Source organism: Rhineura floridana, chromosome 2, assembly GCF_030035675.1.
Source record: "Rhineura floridana isolate rRhiFlo1 chromosome 2, rRhiFlo1.hap2, whole genome shotgun sequence".
NCBI lineage: Eukaryota > Metazoa > Chordata > Lepidosauria > Squamata > Rhineuridae > Rhineura > Rhineura floridana.
This window is the reverse complement of record NC_084481.1, coordinates 237,750,484-237,766,163: the sequence shown is the minus strand read 5'-3', so window position 1 is coordinate 237,766,163 and position 15,680 is coordinate 237,750,484. Positions and strand designations below refer to the sequence as shown.

At 42.8% G+C, this 15,680-nt stretch overlaps 1 long non-coding RNA gene across 1 annotated transcript in view; it reads left to right on the top strand.

Moving 5' to 3' along the window:
• The window catches only part of LOC133377875 (uncharacterized), a 36,824-nt gene that overhangs the window by 6,548 nt on the left and 14,596 nt on the right, over positions 1-15,680 (top strand). Inside the window, exon 2 of the long non-coding RNA XR_009760815.1 lies at positions 10,086-10,137. This is a non-coding gene — a long non-coding RNA (uncharacterized LOC133377875). The remainder of the gene's footprint in view (positions 1-10,085; positions 10,138-15,680) is intronic.

Sequence of the window (15,680 nt, the reverse complement as noted above, 5' to 3'; positions counted from 1 at the left end):
AACAGAAATAGTTCAGCAGTAATAAATAATAAATAATAAATTTAATTTATGTGTCGCCTATCTGGCCAATGGCCACTCTAGGCGACGTACATACAATAAATATAGCAGAATACAGTACAAAATACATTGAAATAATATAAATTATAAAAGCAAGCAATACATAATAGGAGGCATTTAAAACAGAAAGATATTAAGCCTCCCCAAAAGTCCTGAAAGCCTGCTGAAAAGGCCAGGTCTTTAAGGCCTTGCGGAACATATTCAGGGAAGAGATGTGCCGAAGATCTTGTGGGAGGGAGTTCCAGAGGGTGGGGGCCGCCACTGAAAAGGCCCTCTCTCTAGTGCCCGCCAACCTAGCTGCTTTCGTTGGCGGGACTGAGAGAAGGCCTTGTGTGGCCGATCTTGTCAGGCGGCATGATTGGTGGCGTTGTAGGCGCTCCTTTAGATAAACTGGGCCGAGACCGTGTAGGGATTTAAAGGTTAATGCCAACACCTTGAATTGGGCCCGGAAAACAAGTGTATTTTAAATGTTATATTACCATCAAGAATGCCTTTACCTTTACAAGCGGGTCATGGCTTAGTGGCAGAGAACATGCTTTGCATGCAAAAGTCCCCACATTCAATACCCAGCATCTCCAATTAGGGCTGGGAGAGATCCTTAGCTGAAATCTTGTCAGTCAATACTGAGCTAGGGATGTCTATTGTTATAGGAGAAGGCATTAAAAAGGATCTTATTCTCAACGCAGCAGCAAAAAAAGGAGGGGCATGGCTGTGACTATCATGAAGAGACCCTGCACTTTTTAATTTGCTACTGCACTACTGGTCACAAACAGAAAAACCACTTGGCCACCTCATTAGTGTAATATGGTATTACACTAACTGCAAATATTTGACGCCCCTGCAAATGTTTGATGAAGACCTTCTGTTCTCTGCAAAAGATGAAAAGGAAAATGCCTCTTCCCTATACACCAAAGGCTTTCACAAAAGTGGAAAGCAGTAGCCAACACAGCACTAATTTCAGATGGGGCTTCAACACAGGACTAATTTCAGATAGTGAGTGAGTGAAAGAGATTTAAGATTAAACAACCAAGAGCTAAATTCAAGATTAAAGTGTTGAAAACAAAGAGTTGCATCAAATCTAAAAATAACTACAGCAATGTTATGAGCACAGGTCAAACAGCCACACACACTTCAAACAAAAAGCATTGAGCGTTTGTCATTTATAAACCCATTAAGGATTTATACCACCAGCATCAACCCAAACACAAGAAGCCTCTACTTTTCTCCCATGAGTGGGAAAGCAATGATTCCTCCACCCATTGCCGCCCTGGGCTTCTTCTAGGAGGAATGGTGGGATATAAATTTAATAAATTAAAGAAATAAATCTGCTGCTACAGTCAATTTAAAAGTTCTTTTCAAAAAAGAAAAAGAAAAAACACAAAACCAAGAGACTGAACAACACTGGACTACACTTCAGGGTTGTCATACACAACTCCCTCTCAGCCCCCCCCAATATCTGTACAGCCATACTAGGCTACTTTGCAGGGTTGCTGTAACATGGCTGCTGTAACCTATTTATTTATTTATTAAATTTATTAGTCACCCATCTGGCTGGCTGTCCAGCCGCTCTGGGCGATGTACAAAATAAAAACATACAAATACATTAAAACATTAAAAATCTCAACAATAATAATAAAACCTAACCCAACCTATGCATTCTCCAGCACTATATCCACCCCTCCCCACTGCTCCACTATGTATATACTAATGATATGTGTGTGTGTGTGTGTGAGAGAGAGAGAGAGAGAGAGAGAGTGAGAGAGTGAGTGAGTTGATTGATTGATTGATTGATTTAAGATCCAAGAGCTAAATTCAGGATTAAAGTGTTACAAACAAAGAGTCTCATACAATCTCAAAATAACTACAACAATGTTATGAACACAGGTCAAACAGCCACACACACTGCATGCAAACAAAAAGTATTTGAGCTTTTGTCATTTATAAACCCATTTAAGGATAGGGGGTGGGGGGTGGCAGGGCGATTGAGCCAGCGGAAACAGCAGGCTGCGGGAGACAGCGACGGTGGGAACACACACACACACACATCACCGTCACTCACCTCCATTCTGCTGCTGCCTTCTCCATCATCCTTGCCCTGTGCCTTTCTCCCTCCACCATCCATTTTTCTCTTTCTCTGTCTCCTAACTGTCTGGCTGTCCATTTCCTCCCTCGTGCTTCCTTACACAGAGCACGGGGGAAGAGCAACGCTGACCAGAAGGCCAGTGTGAGTCACATGTAGGGCTGCTTATTCCAATTCCACAAATCTGGGCAGGCTGATTTGCATATTATGCAAATTATAAATTAGTTGCATAATTTGCATAGTATGCAAATAATGTCCTGATTAGGCAAATTAATCATATTAAAAGTTGCATTGTCCAGTTTTGTTTTGTGCCTAGCAATTACCACCAAAAACTGGGGGAGGATTTGAAGATTTAAAAAAATCCTTCATTTTCAACCTTAAATGCCTATTATGGAATATTTATTTATTAAGAGGATTTATATCCTGCCTTTCCACTGTTAAAAACAGAGTTCAGGGCAGCTTAAAAACATAAAAACAATAAAAACATAACAAACATAAAACAAGTCAATGCAGCACTATAAAAATCATACAACTTTTAACGCAGATAGAAATCAAGATTACAATATTATCAGCTCTGTCAATCATCTTATCTAAAGGGAGCATGTCTGAGCATGTAAGAAGTGTCTTTAGTACACCGATTCTCACATATCCAATCAGAGAGAGGGGAAATGGAGCCTTCTATGATAAAGGCTAGAACATGATGGAGACCTGGGTGATGGCACCTTTTTAAAAAAATAAAATAAAAATGCAGTGAATTCTAGAGACCTGGCAAGCTGTGGTAGCATTAGACAGGGTAGCTGTTCCATTCCTTAAGGGGGGGGGGAGGTTACACCCCCCACTGCATTGAATATATGCATAGAGAGAGGGAGCGCCTCTGTGTGTATGTATATATATACATGCGTGTAGGTATACATGCGCACACACACACACACACACATATATCCATCCCTGGGGAGATGGAAGTAGGGTGATCTTTGGTGGAGAGATGCCTGCCAGTCATTTTGAAGAAGGGTATGTATCAAAAAATACTTTTTAGCCTTTTCTGAATTGCTGAACAGAGGCTCTGTCATGCAACAGGGTGAGTGAGGCTGCATTCCAATGCAACTTTACTTAGGAGTAACCACCATTTAACAAGGTGGGTACAGGGCTGAAAAATGCAAATGCTAGTATCACTGCCTTTTCTACAGAAAGGTTTGCTTTTATATCTTGTATCGGTTCACGGGAGGGAGTGTTTAGTGGAATCAAACCCTTTTATTCCATCCTCCATGATGACAGGCAGACCCTCCCATTGCATTCACCACTTAAGACACATATCCTGAGAAACAGGCAACTGAGATGAAAGCTGCTACTCCTTGCTGACGCAACCAGAAAGTGTATGGGTAAGGGGTGGAGCTGCATGTGTTGATCAAGTGGGCATGTGCAGTTTTCTAACCTGCTAGATTCTGCAGATGCAGCAGGCAAGCAGACTAAAATTCTTCATTTTTCCAGGACAACTGTGGTGTCTCTCATTGGCTAAGAACAATGGAAGGCAGGAATTAGGGTTGCCAGGTCAGAAGCATCCCAAACCCTGAAATTTCAGGGGTGGGCCAGAGGAGGTACTCCTGAGTGATGTCAGGGGGTGCGCCTGAGTGATGTCACAGGGATGGGCCCTAGCGCTGCCATTAAGCATGATACATTAAGCATCAATCACAGAGTGGCCATTGGCCAGATAGGCGACCCACAAATTAAATTATTATTATTATTATTGTTGTTGTTGTTGTTGTTGTTGTTGTTGTTGTGTAGAGCATACAATGAAAAAAAACATTTTTCTGATTGAGAATTAAGATAGAATTAAGATAGAAATCTTAGCTAAAATATGAAGCCCGGGTAGGGAACATTTAATCTAGCCCATTTGCTTTCAGCAAGAAGGGTTTAAGTGCCCCCAGGCCAGCCACCAGAAGGCCATTGTAGGAAGAAAGGATCCCAGTGTTGTGGAGATGTTAGATGGCAACACTCAGGAGTAAAGATGGATGTCCCCAAAGGCAGCAATTCTAAACACACTTACTAATGGACTAAGCACCACAGAACTCAACAAGACTTACTTCTGAGTAGATATAGTATGGACTGTGATGTTGGTAAACCTTGACTATGGATCCTCTGCAAAGACATCCATATCCAAACAGGGTTGGCAACCCCCTGCCTGCAGTGCCCTGCCTGTATCTTTTAACATGGCTGCTCCAAAATTCTTAACAGATTTGACCCTTCAGAAAGAGGTCTGAGAAATGAGTAAGAGTAAGAAGATTCTCTACCCTTTCTGTCTACCCTGTGGGCTGCTATAAACTCACTTTGACAGCCAACCCAGTTCCAGTGAGCAATAATGGACAGAGAGAAAAACACACATGGTTTGGTCTACGTTCATAAGCAGCAGCTTGGGAACAACAGCTGCAGCCACACTTCCAAATATATGAATTCTCTTTTACCACTATTGGCCAAACTGTCATGCAACCAACAAGGTACATCACCAGTGGGTTTAAGGGGGTTGTCCTGAGCACATGGAACTACTGCTGTTGCTTCTATGGCTGTAACAGAGTGAGGTTAAAGATAAGTGAAATGCAAATAGAAAAAACAACAACACAAAAGCCAGTAACACTTTCCTAAATGCAATACCACACCAACCACAACAAGATTCCTATGAATAAGGCAGAAAACTCCGCATCCCACAACCAGTCAGGATTCATAACCAAAAACCAAAACTAAAAAAATCCTAGCAGCCAGTCAGCCAAGGTCACAGAAATCCCCATGCAGCACAACCTGACCTGGGGACTTCAGTTAACGCAGAATGCTGCAGCACGATTGCTGACATGAGTGAGATCCTATCAGCACATTACACCTCTGCTCTGAAATCGGCATTGGTTGCTGATTTGCTACCAGGCCAAGTTCAAGCTGTGCTTTCCATGTTATGGGTGCCACATAGTACTTGTTCTGCCCTTGTAAGAAATCAGTCCTGTAAAGTGGCAGCACCTATGCTTTGGAACTCCTTGCCTATTGACATTAGGCAGACGCCTCTTTTCAGCACCTGCTAAAATCAGTTTTCCTGAGGCAAGCCTCTCCAGGCATGTAGAAGCTATTGTGTTTTTAAATCTGTTTTTAACTCATTGTTGGTTTTATTATTTTGAACTTTTTAAAATATCTGTCCTTAACGCTTTTGCCAATAATTTTATTGTTTTAAGTCTTTCTGTAAACACCTTTGAGATTTTTTACACTAAAGCGGTATATAAATGTTGTAAATAAAAATACATCAATAAATGTTGGAGTCACTGTGGCCCTTGAGTCTCTTCCCACTTTTAGGAACCAAGGAATCTGCCTTATACTGACTCAGGCCATTTTGTCCCATCTAACTCAGTACTCATGACATGGACTAGCATTGGTTTTCCAGGATTCCAGGCAATGGTCTTTTCCAGGAATTGAATTTTGGACCTTGTATGCAAAGCATATGCCCTAACGATGAGCTACAACCCTCCCCCTGTTTAAAAAAGTATCTTTTAAAACTTTCTTTGCAATTCACTCTTGAATGCACATCATACCTACAACATTTATTTATAGCACATTCAACACCCATTTGAAGCACATGAATCCCACCACAGAATCATGGGAATTTTCATTTGTTAAGGGTGGTGAGAACTATAACTGTGAGGGGGAAACTACACTTCCCAGGATTCTTTAGGCAAAGTCATGGACTTTAAATGTGAGTTGGATGTGCTTTAAATGTGTTGATCTACTTAATCAATTTTGCCTGCATGCAAATCGTTTTAATTAATTTTTCAAAATGGAAATGAGCTATAAAGTATACTGGGTGACCATGTGCTACTCACCATCTCTCAGCCTATCCTCCCCTCAAGATGAAAACAACAGAGTACCATGACCACACCAAGGAAGAAGGGCACACTTAAAATGTAGAGAAAAAATCATCTACAACCATAGTGTGAAATCAAATACTTATTGGGACGCAGTATGAAGAAATATTTATATAAACATGACTATCAGATATGTTTATTAATTACACAATCTGTATAGATATTTATAGTGCAATCCAATGTTTGTTTACTCAGAAGCAAGTCCCAATGTGTTCAATGGGGCTTACTAAACTGGGAAGTGTGCAGAGAACTACAGCCTCAAGTGATAAGGAACTTGTTCTTTCAACAAGCCTTTTAAGCTGAGACCTTATCCCAGTCTGAGTCTGTGTTGGAATTGCTTTTTAATATGTTTTAAGCCTTTTCTTTTATAAAAAATGTTTTTTAAAGCTTTTAAAAATGTTTTCAAAGATGTTTTAATAGATTTTAAAGTCTGTTTTTTATGATGTTTTAAAGTGCTTTTAGTACTTTTGTTTCCTGTCCTGGGCTCCTACTGGGAGGAAGAGCAGGATATAAATCAAATAATAAATAAACTTCATTCACCCAACCCAAAATTCAGAATCATGCCTCTTTAGGCTGTTTTCCAACTGTTTATTCTTGCTTTATGGTTATTGGCTTTTAAAGGGATTTATTTCTTGTTGTGAGTTGCCTTGGTTTCCAATCACCAACCCAATCACAGAGTTGTTGGAAAGACTCCATACACACACTGCAGATGTATAAATACAATACTTTACTGTCAAACCACTTGGTCATTGCAAAAAATCAGTATTAATTTTAAACAAATCAGTATTAGTTTCCTACATAATAAAAAACTGTAATACCTAAGTAAGCCCTGCCTAATTGCTTTAAAACAGGACTGGAGAAGAACAGAAAGAAAGTGTCCCCCCCCCATTTTTTAACTCTTTCCCACTCACCTCCCATCTGCTGCTGCTTTCTCCCTCCATTTTCGCCCATTTTCTCTCTCTCTCTCTCTCTCTCTCTCTTGCTTCCTCACACAGAGCAAGCTCAGCAGAAGGCCAGTGAGAGTCACATGTCTGTTGCCCACCAATCACAGGAGCAGTCTCTCTCTCTCTCTCTCTCTCTCTCTCTCTCTCTCTCTCTCTCTCTCTCTCTCTCTCTCTCTCTCTCACACACACACACACACACACACACACACACACACACACACACACACACACACACAGCAAGCTCAGCAGAAGGCCAGTGTGAGTCACATGTCTGTTGCCCACCAATCACAGGAGCAGACTTCCCCTGCTTCCTCCAAATAACTGGAAGGGGAGGGGGAGGAAGAGTGAAATGAAAGAAGTCTTTCTTCTGCGCGTGTGGTACCTTACAATCCACTCTAATGCATTTTTAACCAATTAATTAAAAATAAACCATGCTGTTTTTTTAATTTAAACCTAGTACAGATGAAGTACTGTGTTTGGGGCAAGCTTGGGCAATTGATTAGGGATACCTTAGAGTCATCTCTGAGTTGTAATCAAGGACAACAGATTATGTCAATTTCAAGGAAAAAAAGTCCAAACGGCTTCTAGTTTTTTTCCCTCACGTTTTTCACTTTAACCTGTGGATTCTCCGTGGGGGGGTTGTGTATCACCAAGAAAACTTCCAGAGTTGTAGAGCAAGCGATTCTGAATCCAACAGTATAAGCCTTGTAAGTTTTTGTTTTGAATTGGGACTATACAAAGCACCAGAAAGGGGTGTGGGGGGGTATTTTCATTTAACATGGTAGAACGCGAAAAATCCCTACTGACTATAGTATACAGCCACTCTCGTGAACCACCCTGTTCAAATCTTATAAGTTCAGGTCTGTGGCTTCCTTTATGCAATCAATCCATTTCTTGTTTGGTCTTCCTCTTTTTCTACTCCCTTCTGTTTTCCCCAGCATTATTGTCTTCTCTAGTGAATCATGTCTTCTCATGATGTGTCCAAAGTATGATAACTTCAGTTTCATCATTGTAGTTTCTAGTGATATTCCTGGTTTAATTTGTTCTAACACCCAATTATTTGTCTTTTTTGCGGTCCATGGTATGAGCAAAGCTCTCCTCCAACACCACATTTCAAATGGGTTTATTTTTCTCTTATCCACTTTTTTCAACTTTGAAGTTGCATAAATCTTCTGTTATTACTTTAATCTTCTTGACGTTCAGCTGTAGTCCTGCTTTTGTGCTTTCCTCTTTAACTTTCATCAGCATTCGTTTCAAATCATTACTGGTTTCTGCTAATAGAGCATAGATTACTCCAGCAATATTATTCCTGTTTCTTCTTCTTTTAACATATTGAAGAAACAGCAAGAATGACACAAGACTTTGGGAGAGGAGAGGGTGAACAGTTCTGTCAAGAGGTGTGCATGGACAATTTATTTGGAGACAAGATAGTGTGACCATTCCTTATTGGAGAAATGGGCACATTTCACTTGGAAGAAAGATTGGGGTCCAAGCATGAGAACAGCAGGGTAGTTCTTCAGAAGAAACTGCAGAATAATATGTCAAAGGAGTGTGCAGTCAGGTTATTGAGCGTCCAGCTGCTATCACTAAGCAGCTCACCTGGAACAATTGTAACACCCGACTCCTCCCTTTCTGCCCCTTGAACAGTAAAAAGACTGCAGTCAGTTGCCAGCAGTTGAGGGAATGTGGTTGTGTGAAAGGCCACAGCTACCTAATGAGATGTGGGGAGTGCGGTTGCCACCCCAGAGCAATGCTATATGTCAAAAGAGGGGAAGCATCCCCAACTGAACTGCATTTTCGGTAAGCTGCCTTGGATATTCTTCTGGACTGAAAAGTGGGACAGAACTCACATTAATAATTAAATGCTTAATAAGGAAAAGACAAAGCAGGAAAAGATGTGGGGAGGTGGAGAACCTTTTCTAAATGTATTGTCTCTTCCCGCCACCCCCTTTCAAAATGTAAACGTTAATATGTTGTTTCTCATTTGTGCTTTTCTGCATCGCTTTTAGTTTAGTTTGGTTTTTCTCTTGTCTGCATGTAATGTTACATGCAGCGTAGAAGTGGTTGTTGAATGGCAGCATGAAAACAGACCCAGCGCTGCAAAAAGGGCCATTCCACACATTGAGGCAGAAGCGAATCCATATTTGACACATAGTGTGCATGCTTGGCACGAAGCTCCAGACGCTCTTAGTGTTCGGAGGACCAAACTAGCCCTGACAGTGATGACCAGAGTTGATGGCTCATATCCTGCTCACATATAAAGGGGGGGGGAGGAGATCTAGTTAAGGCAGACTTTGCCAGCTGGTGCCCTCTATATGTTTTGAACCACAATTCCCATCAGCCTCAGCCAGCAGTAGGTTGGCAAATGCTGATTTAAGCAATAGCAGCAACAACAGAACAGGGTGGGGATGAAGAGCACTGAGCATTCCCTGGTTTTTCTTCCTGCACTGTGCTGCTCAAGTCGCTTGAGTTCTCACCAGGCAAGGGAAGGCTCAGCTTGTATTCAGCCAGAGTTCCTCCAAACTGAATACCTGTCAAGATCTTCCCATCACAGAAGAGGGGGAGCAGGGCGAGGGAGGAGCGCTCACCCTCACTGCTCACTTCATAAACTATGGAACAGTCTGAACTGGGCCAGTGTGTGTCCAGTCACTATATTTTAGTCTACTTCTGCTGTTTTAATCTTGTGATTTATGTTGTTAATGTTTTAATATGTTTTATTGATTGTAATGCCGCTCTTAAGAGTATTTTTTCACTGAAGAGCAATCTACAAATTTTACGAATGAATAAATAAGATCAGGAGAGTTATGCAGGATGATGATGATCCTTGAAGGTTTTTATTGTTGTTGGCGAAAGGTGACCTGCTGTGGATACATTGTTAGGTGGTAGTTTGTTATTGAGAGGTTGTTGCCTGATCTTTATTCTTGTAACTATAACTCTTGTCAGACGCTTTCCATTGGCTCTGTGTTCTTTGTTTTTCATTTTGCAGCAAGACGATGCCTAAGGCTGCCAACTCAACTGGTTGTTTAACATTTTCTGGATAGACTGGATCAAGGTTTTTTTATTTCAGTTTTACATACAGGGTCTTACATCTTGAATTCTTCTTGCATTCAGGTTAAGACCCTTGATTTCGACACAGCTAGCAAAAAAGCCTGCGACAGAAGAGGTACAGTATTTTGTTTCAGCACTTTTTAAATTCCAGTACCTGGAAGGTCATATGAGATTTTCCCCTCTTGCTTCGTCCCAGCAGACTCAGATTCACATTTGTGCTAAGGAGGCCAAAGAGCAGGGCTGGAGAACCTTTGGCCCTCCAGATGTTGCTGAACTACATTTCCCATCAGCCCCAATAAGCATGGCGGATGGCCAGGGGTGATGGGCATTGTAGTCCAGCAACATCTGGAGGGCCAAATGTTCCCTGGCTCTGCTGTAAAGTCCTAGGTGTTGCTTTACTTTCTGAAAGTACTTTGTTGTGGAAATTCCTCCCAACATCATGGGCAAGCACGACAGCCATTGATTACCTGAAGAGTGATTGACATGATATGTTCTGGGGGTTTCCCCCCCTAGATGGGGAAATTCTGGAATCTGTAAAACAGGAGCACACTAAGATTTCTTTGGGGGGGGGCTTGGCAGATGGCCAGGCTCAGGATCTATATTTGGAACCATGAATGAATTTTTCCGTTGGCCAAGTGCTTGCCTTGTTGTGTCTCAGCTTCTTGCTTTGGGTCTTTTTAGGCTGCTTTGGGAGGAAGGGCTGGATCAAAATTTAGTAAACAAATGGAGTACATAGAGCAATCCAACTCAGGGAAAGCTGGCAGAAGGGGTGCCAGCAGAAGAGGAGCCAGTGGGAAGGTCTGCAGCATCCGGTTGCCATTAGGAAGCCGTGGGGCCATCTCAGCGCCGGCTCCTCTGGGAGCTTGTGTGGGGACCAGAAAGTAAAAGCCGGCTCTCACATATACCCCTCCTGGGAAGTAAGCTGTATTTTCTTAGACTGACCTTTTCCCCAGCATAACTTTGGCCTGCATTGAGACTTGCAGGAGCACTCCCAACACGAGTTGGATGTTGCCTAATTCCCCCCAGCCCCTCCTCCAACCCCCCCCCCCCCGCAAATGCTCCTTTCAGGCCTTACGCTGGCTTCTGCCGGCTCCCCTTCCGCCAGGCTGGGCTTCTCCAGCAGACCCCCAGTTGAGCCGGGAGATCCTGGGTTCGCCACAGGTGCCCCAGGATGAGCGGCTTCTGCTGGCAGAGCCCAGCAGAGCCGGGGCCCTGTCAACTCAGCCGGGTGTCTACCATATCCACCTCCCCTCCCCGGCATAAATAGCCCTTGGATTGTGCCCTAAACATTTGTTCTGTAAGTGCTTGTCTTTCATCCAGCTATTCTCCGCTTGGTTCATGCTCTGGTCTAGATTGCACATAGACTGTCCTGTGGGAGCTCTGTGAGTTTGGTACTGGATGACCTTTGCTTCCTTCCAGCTATACGATCCTTCACTGGGCAGGGCTTCAGCCAAAAACATCCCTGAATGCAAACAAGATGCCTCTTCTTCTCTCCCCTCCCCCACCCGTAACTACTGCCTGAAATTGAGAGAACAAGCTAATATATATCAATCTTAAATGCATGTTTGCAAAATGTCTGCCATACATCCTGCTCCCCCAAAAGTATAAATCTGAGAACTCTTGCGCCATTTCAAAAATTTGCTAGCTGATTTGATCGATGGCTCAACATGTTTTTACAGTCTCTGAAGCAGGGCAAAACACACACATCCTTCATATGAACTATGAAAGCCACTCTTTAGTTCGGGTCGGAAACCGATTCAGGAAGTTTTGCTAAAAGAGGATTTCAGTACATAAGTTCATAAGAAGAGCCCTGCTGGATCAGGCCAGTAGCCAATCTAGTCCCGCATCCTTTTCTGACAGTGGCCATCCGGATGCTCCAATGGGAAGCCCACAGCAGGACCTGAGTCCTGAGCAGGACTGGAGAACTTTGAAAGTTTCATATTTAAAATGATCAAAACTGCTGATTTCATCCCCCTCTCCCCTTCTTTCTACAAAAACAGCATACGCTCATGTCAGGGGAAATACATTTTTTCCACTTTGTATGCCATCCTCATTAGAAAAACCTGCACATTTTTAGAATGGAGACGTTCGGGAAATGGCCATGATAATTAGAAGAAGGTCACGCTTTAATTAGGGCTGTGCAATTTTTAAAATAATGGTTCAGTTGTAGCTCTTTTTAAATTTAGCCATTCTTCTGTGAAAACGTTCAAGGCAGATGGAAACTCCTGGCATCACAATTAATATAAATTTGGATGGTGCTACCACTACTACTATTATTGCTATGCCTGTTTCTTTTGATACCTGAATTCCCTGCAGTGATATACTAGAGTTGCATAATTGTCCCGGAATGCAAGAGTAGAGGTAACATGAAAGGGAAAGGCTCTTACCCTCTTGAGCTATTACTGTTAAGATTATGTGGAGCTGCCCTTGATGATCACGGCCCTTCTGTTGGCAGGATGGGATAACTGGAAACCCAGTACTGTCATAACCTGGTCAGCTCCTGCACTGCTGTTTTGTTGTCTGCATAAGCAATTCTGGTTTCAGCCCTAAATGGCTGGGACCTCATTAAACAAGATAATTTATCTGCTTCTACTTTTCTTCACTATCTTTGAAAATGTTTGTAATGTTTTAAAATTAGAATACTAGCAGCCTTGCACCCAGCGTTGCCCGGGAATTCTAAGAAACCAAAAATATCAGTGCAGTCTTGAAAGGTTCAGTCTTCCATCTTGATTCAAAATGGTGTCCAACTGTATCCAAACATAAATGGAAACCTGCTGCTTGATCTCAGGAACCATCATGCAAAATGTGGTTGCGGTATCTGAAGAGGTGTCCAAATGCATAGTGAACAGACAAACAACTTTCCAAAATATGTAGTAGATGTGTATCTTGACTTAAAGTGCTCCACAAGGCAGCTAAGTGATATTAAAGATCAAGGGTTGTGTCCAGTGTGGTCAGTCTGCTAGTGCAAGTGCCTTTGTGGTAGCAGAAGTCTGTTTCTCAATGTCACACAACAGAGGAATAACAGTGCAACAGGTCCACTGGCAGAACTGTTGCGCAAGGGCGTGCGCTACTAGAAATGTTGCAGAACTCCCCCTTTCTTGTCCTCTATACATTGCCCGTACAAAGACAAGCTGTCTGCTTTTGGAAGCTCTTGTGCAAGACAATCCGCTATCAGAACAAGCTCAGTGCTGACTTTCCTTCACTTAGCACTGCATTGGGTACAATTCCAAATACATAATATAATAGTAAATCCCTCAAAGCTAATTAATCAGTTAAGCAGCAGTGGATAGAAAATAAAAAACAGCAGAAGGAAAGAGCCCCGCAAACCACTCAAGGAAGGCAATCCCCTCCGTGGGCCCCAGCACATCCTTTGCCTAACATGGGGGGGGGGAATAACCGGATGGAGAGGCAGAGTGAACTTACTAGGAGTGCATTTCAGAGCCTCAGTGGCTCTGCTGAGAAGGCCCTGGCCTGACCAGCTGTCTGTCTAGCTCAGTTCCCATTACTTGGGAAGGGCCATAGGTCAATCTGCTTTGCATGCAGAGGGTCCGTGGCATCCTCAGGTAGGGCTGGTAGAAAAACTCTGCCTGAAATCCCAGAGAATTGCTGTCGGTCAGTGTTGAGCAAGATGGACCAATGGTCTGTCTCAGGATAAGGCAGCTTCCTATATTCATACATTCTTACATGCTGGAGGGAAAGTGCAAAAGAGCACAGAGTGTCTTGAAGAGCCTTTTGTCGATTGCAACTTATGGCGACCCTATGAATCAGCAACCTCTGATAGCATCTGTCATGAACCACCCTGTTCAGATCTTGTAGCGGAGTGAAGATGGGGGAAAACAGCAGCACACGTGTATGTGTGCAACCTCCTGTTAAAATCTTAGGCTACTTTTTAAATGCTGCTGTTATACAGAATGATAAATATTCCCTACCTGCTTATTTCAAAGGGATAATAATACCTCTGCCTCTTTGTAATATCCTCTTGAAGCTGCATGTGTCTTTTTGGCTCTTCCCTTCATGGGAGCCTCAGAAACCATGAATAGTTTTGATGAGTCTTGTGAGGAAGGGCCACAGCTCAGTGGCAGAGCATCTGCTTTTCATGCAGACGGTCCCAGATTCACTCCGCAACGGCATCAAGTAGGTCTGGGAAAGAGTCCGTGTCAGACACCACGGAGAATGTCTGCCAATCAGTATCGATAATGCTGAGCCAATGAGTCAATGGTCTCACTTGGTATGAGGCAGTTTCCTATGTTTCTATGTAGTTCCATGATTGACTTAGAAATGTTGCCTGCATGTTTCTCTTTCACTGCCACATCCCATTAATACTTCCACATCTCACTGCTTCTCCCTGGAGAGGTGTTGATCATTGCTCACCACTACAGCATGCAGAAGATCAGCTTCCCAACCGGTAGAGAAATACGGTTGAGCAATGTGTGCTGCCTCAATGATGACAGCCTGGCTGCCAGTTTCACGGAGTATTACCGAAACCAGTAAAGCAGATCAAACTGCCTTACTTGGAAGTTAGACCAGGAGTCCCAATTAGCCTTGTTTTGCCTACTCCAATTTATTTATTTAATAAATATATTTGCATACTGAGAGCCAGTGTGGTGTAGTGGTTAAGGTGCTGGACTACGACCAGGGTTTGAATCCCCACACAGCCATGAAGCTCACTGGGGGACCTTGGGCCAGTCACTGCCTCTCAGCTTCAGAGGGAGGCAATGGTAAACCACCTCTGAATACTGCTTACCGTGAAAACCCTATTCATAGGGTCGCAATAAGTCGGGATCAACTTGAAGGCAGTCCATTTCCATTTTAACTTCATTTAAGTACATCAAATCAGTTTACAACAAGTTGAAAAAAAGTATTGTAAGAACCATTACAAATACAGTAAAATCAGAGGTCAACTATTGCAAAAAGAACATCTTCTTGCCTGCATAAGCCTGGCAGAACAGAGAGGTTTTCAGCAGGCATTCAAAAGTTAAAACTGAAGGCACCTGTTGAACCCCTGTTGGCAAAGTGCCAGAGAACTGGACCAATGACACTGAAGGCTTGATTTCGTGTCGATGTTAAATTGAGCCTCACCAACTTGGGGGACAGCGGCAGTGGCTTCCCAAGATCTCAGGCATGGGTCTTTCCCTTATAGTAGAGATGCCAGGGACTAAACCTGTGGCCTTCTGCATGCAGACAAGATGCTATATACCACTGAGACGTGGCCTTTCTCCTAATAAACACTATGATGCAAAATCGTACAATGAAGTGTCGAGTCTTTTTCTAATTGCAGCTGAATGTCACCTAATTCATCAGGAGTTATGTCATCACTACGTTTGCTTTTGTGCGTACATGATTTGTAGTACTGAGAGAAAATACTGAAAATTTCCCCCAAATAGCTTAGTCAGAAGTATCCCTGTCCTTTTTAAGTGTTTGATTTTGCCTTCTTGCATGTTAATATCTGCCTTCAACATATTCCTCATTCAGTCTTTGGCCATTGTTTGAAATATCTGCACAACTCTGAATTTCCACCGGAGAATGGGAGCATATCTCAGAATCGCTATCAGCTTCTGAGCTTGGAGCTTTGATAGGGTGACCACAGGGGACGTGCCAAGCTAGTTTCTTTCTCTTTCAGTTGGGGAATGCTATAAAAGGGGGAAGGTGAGGGGCCAA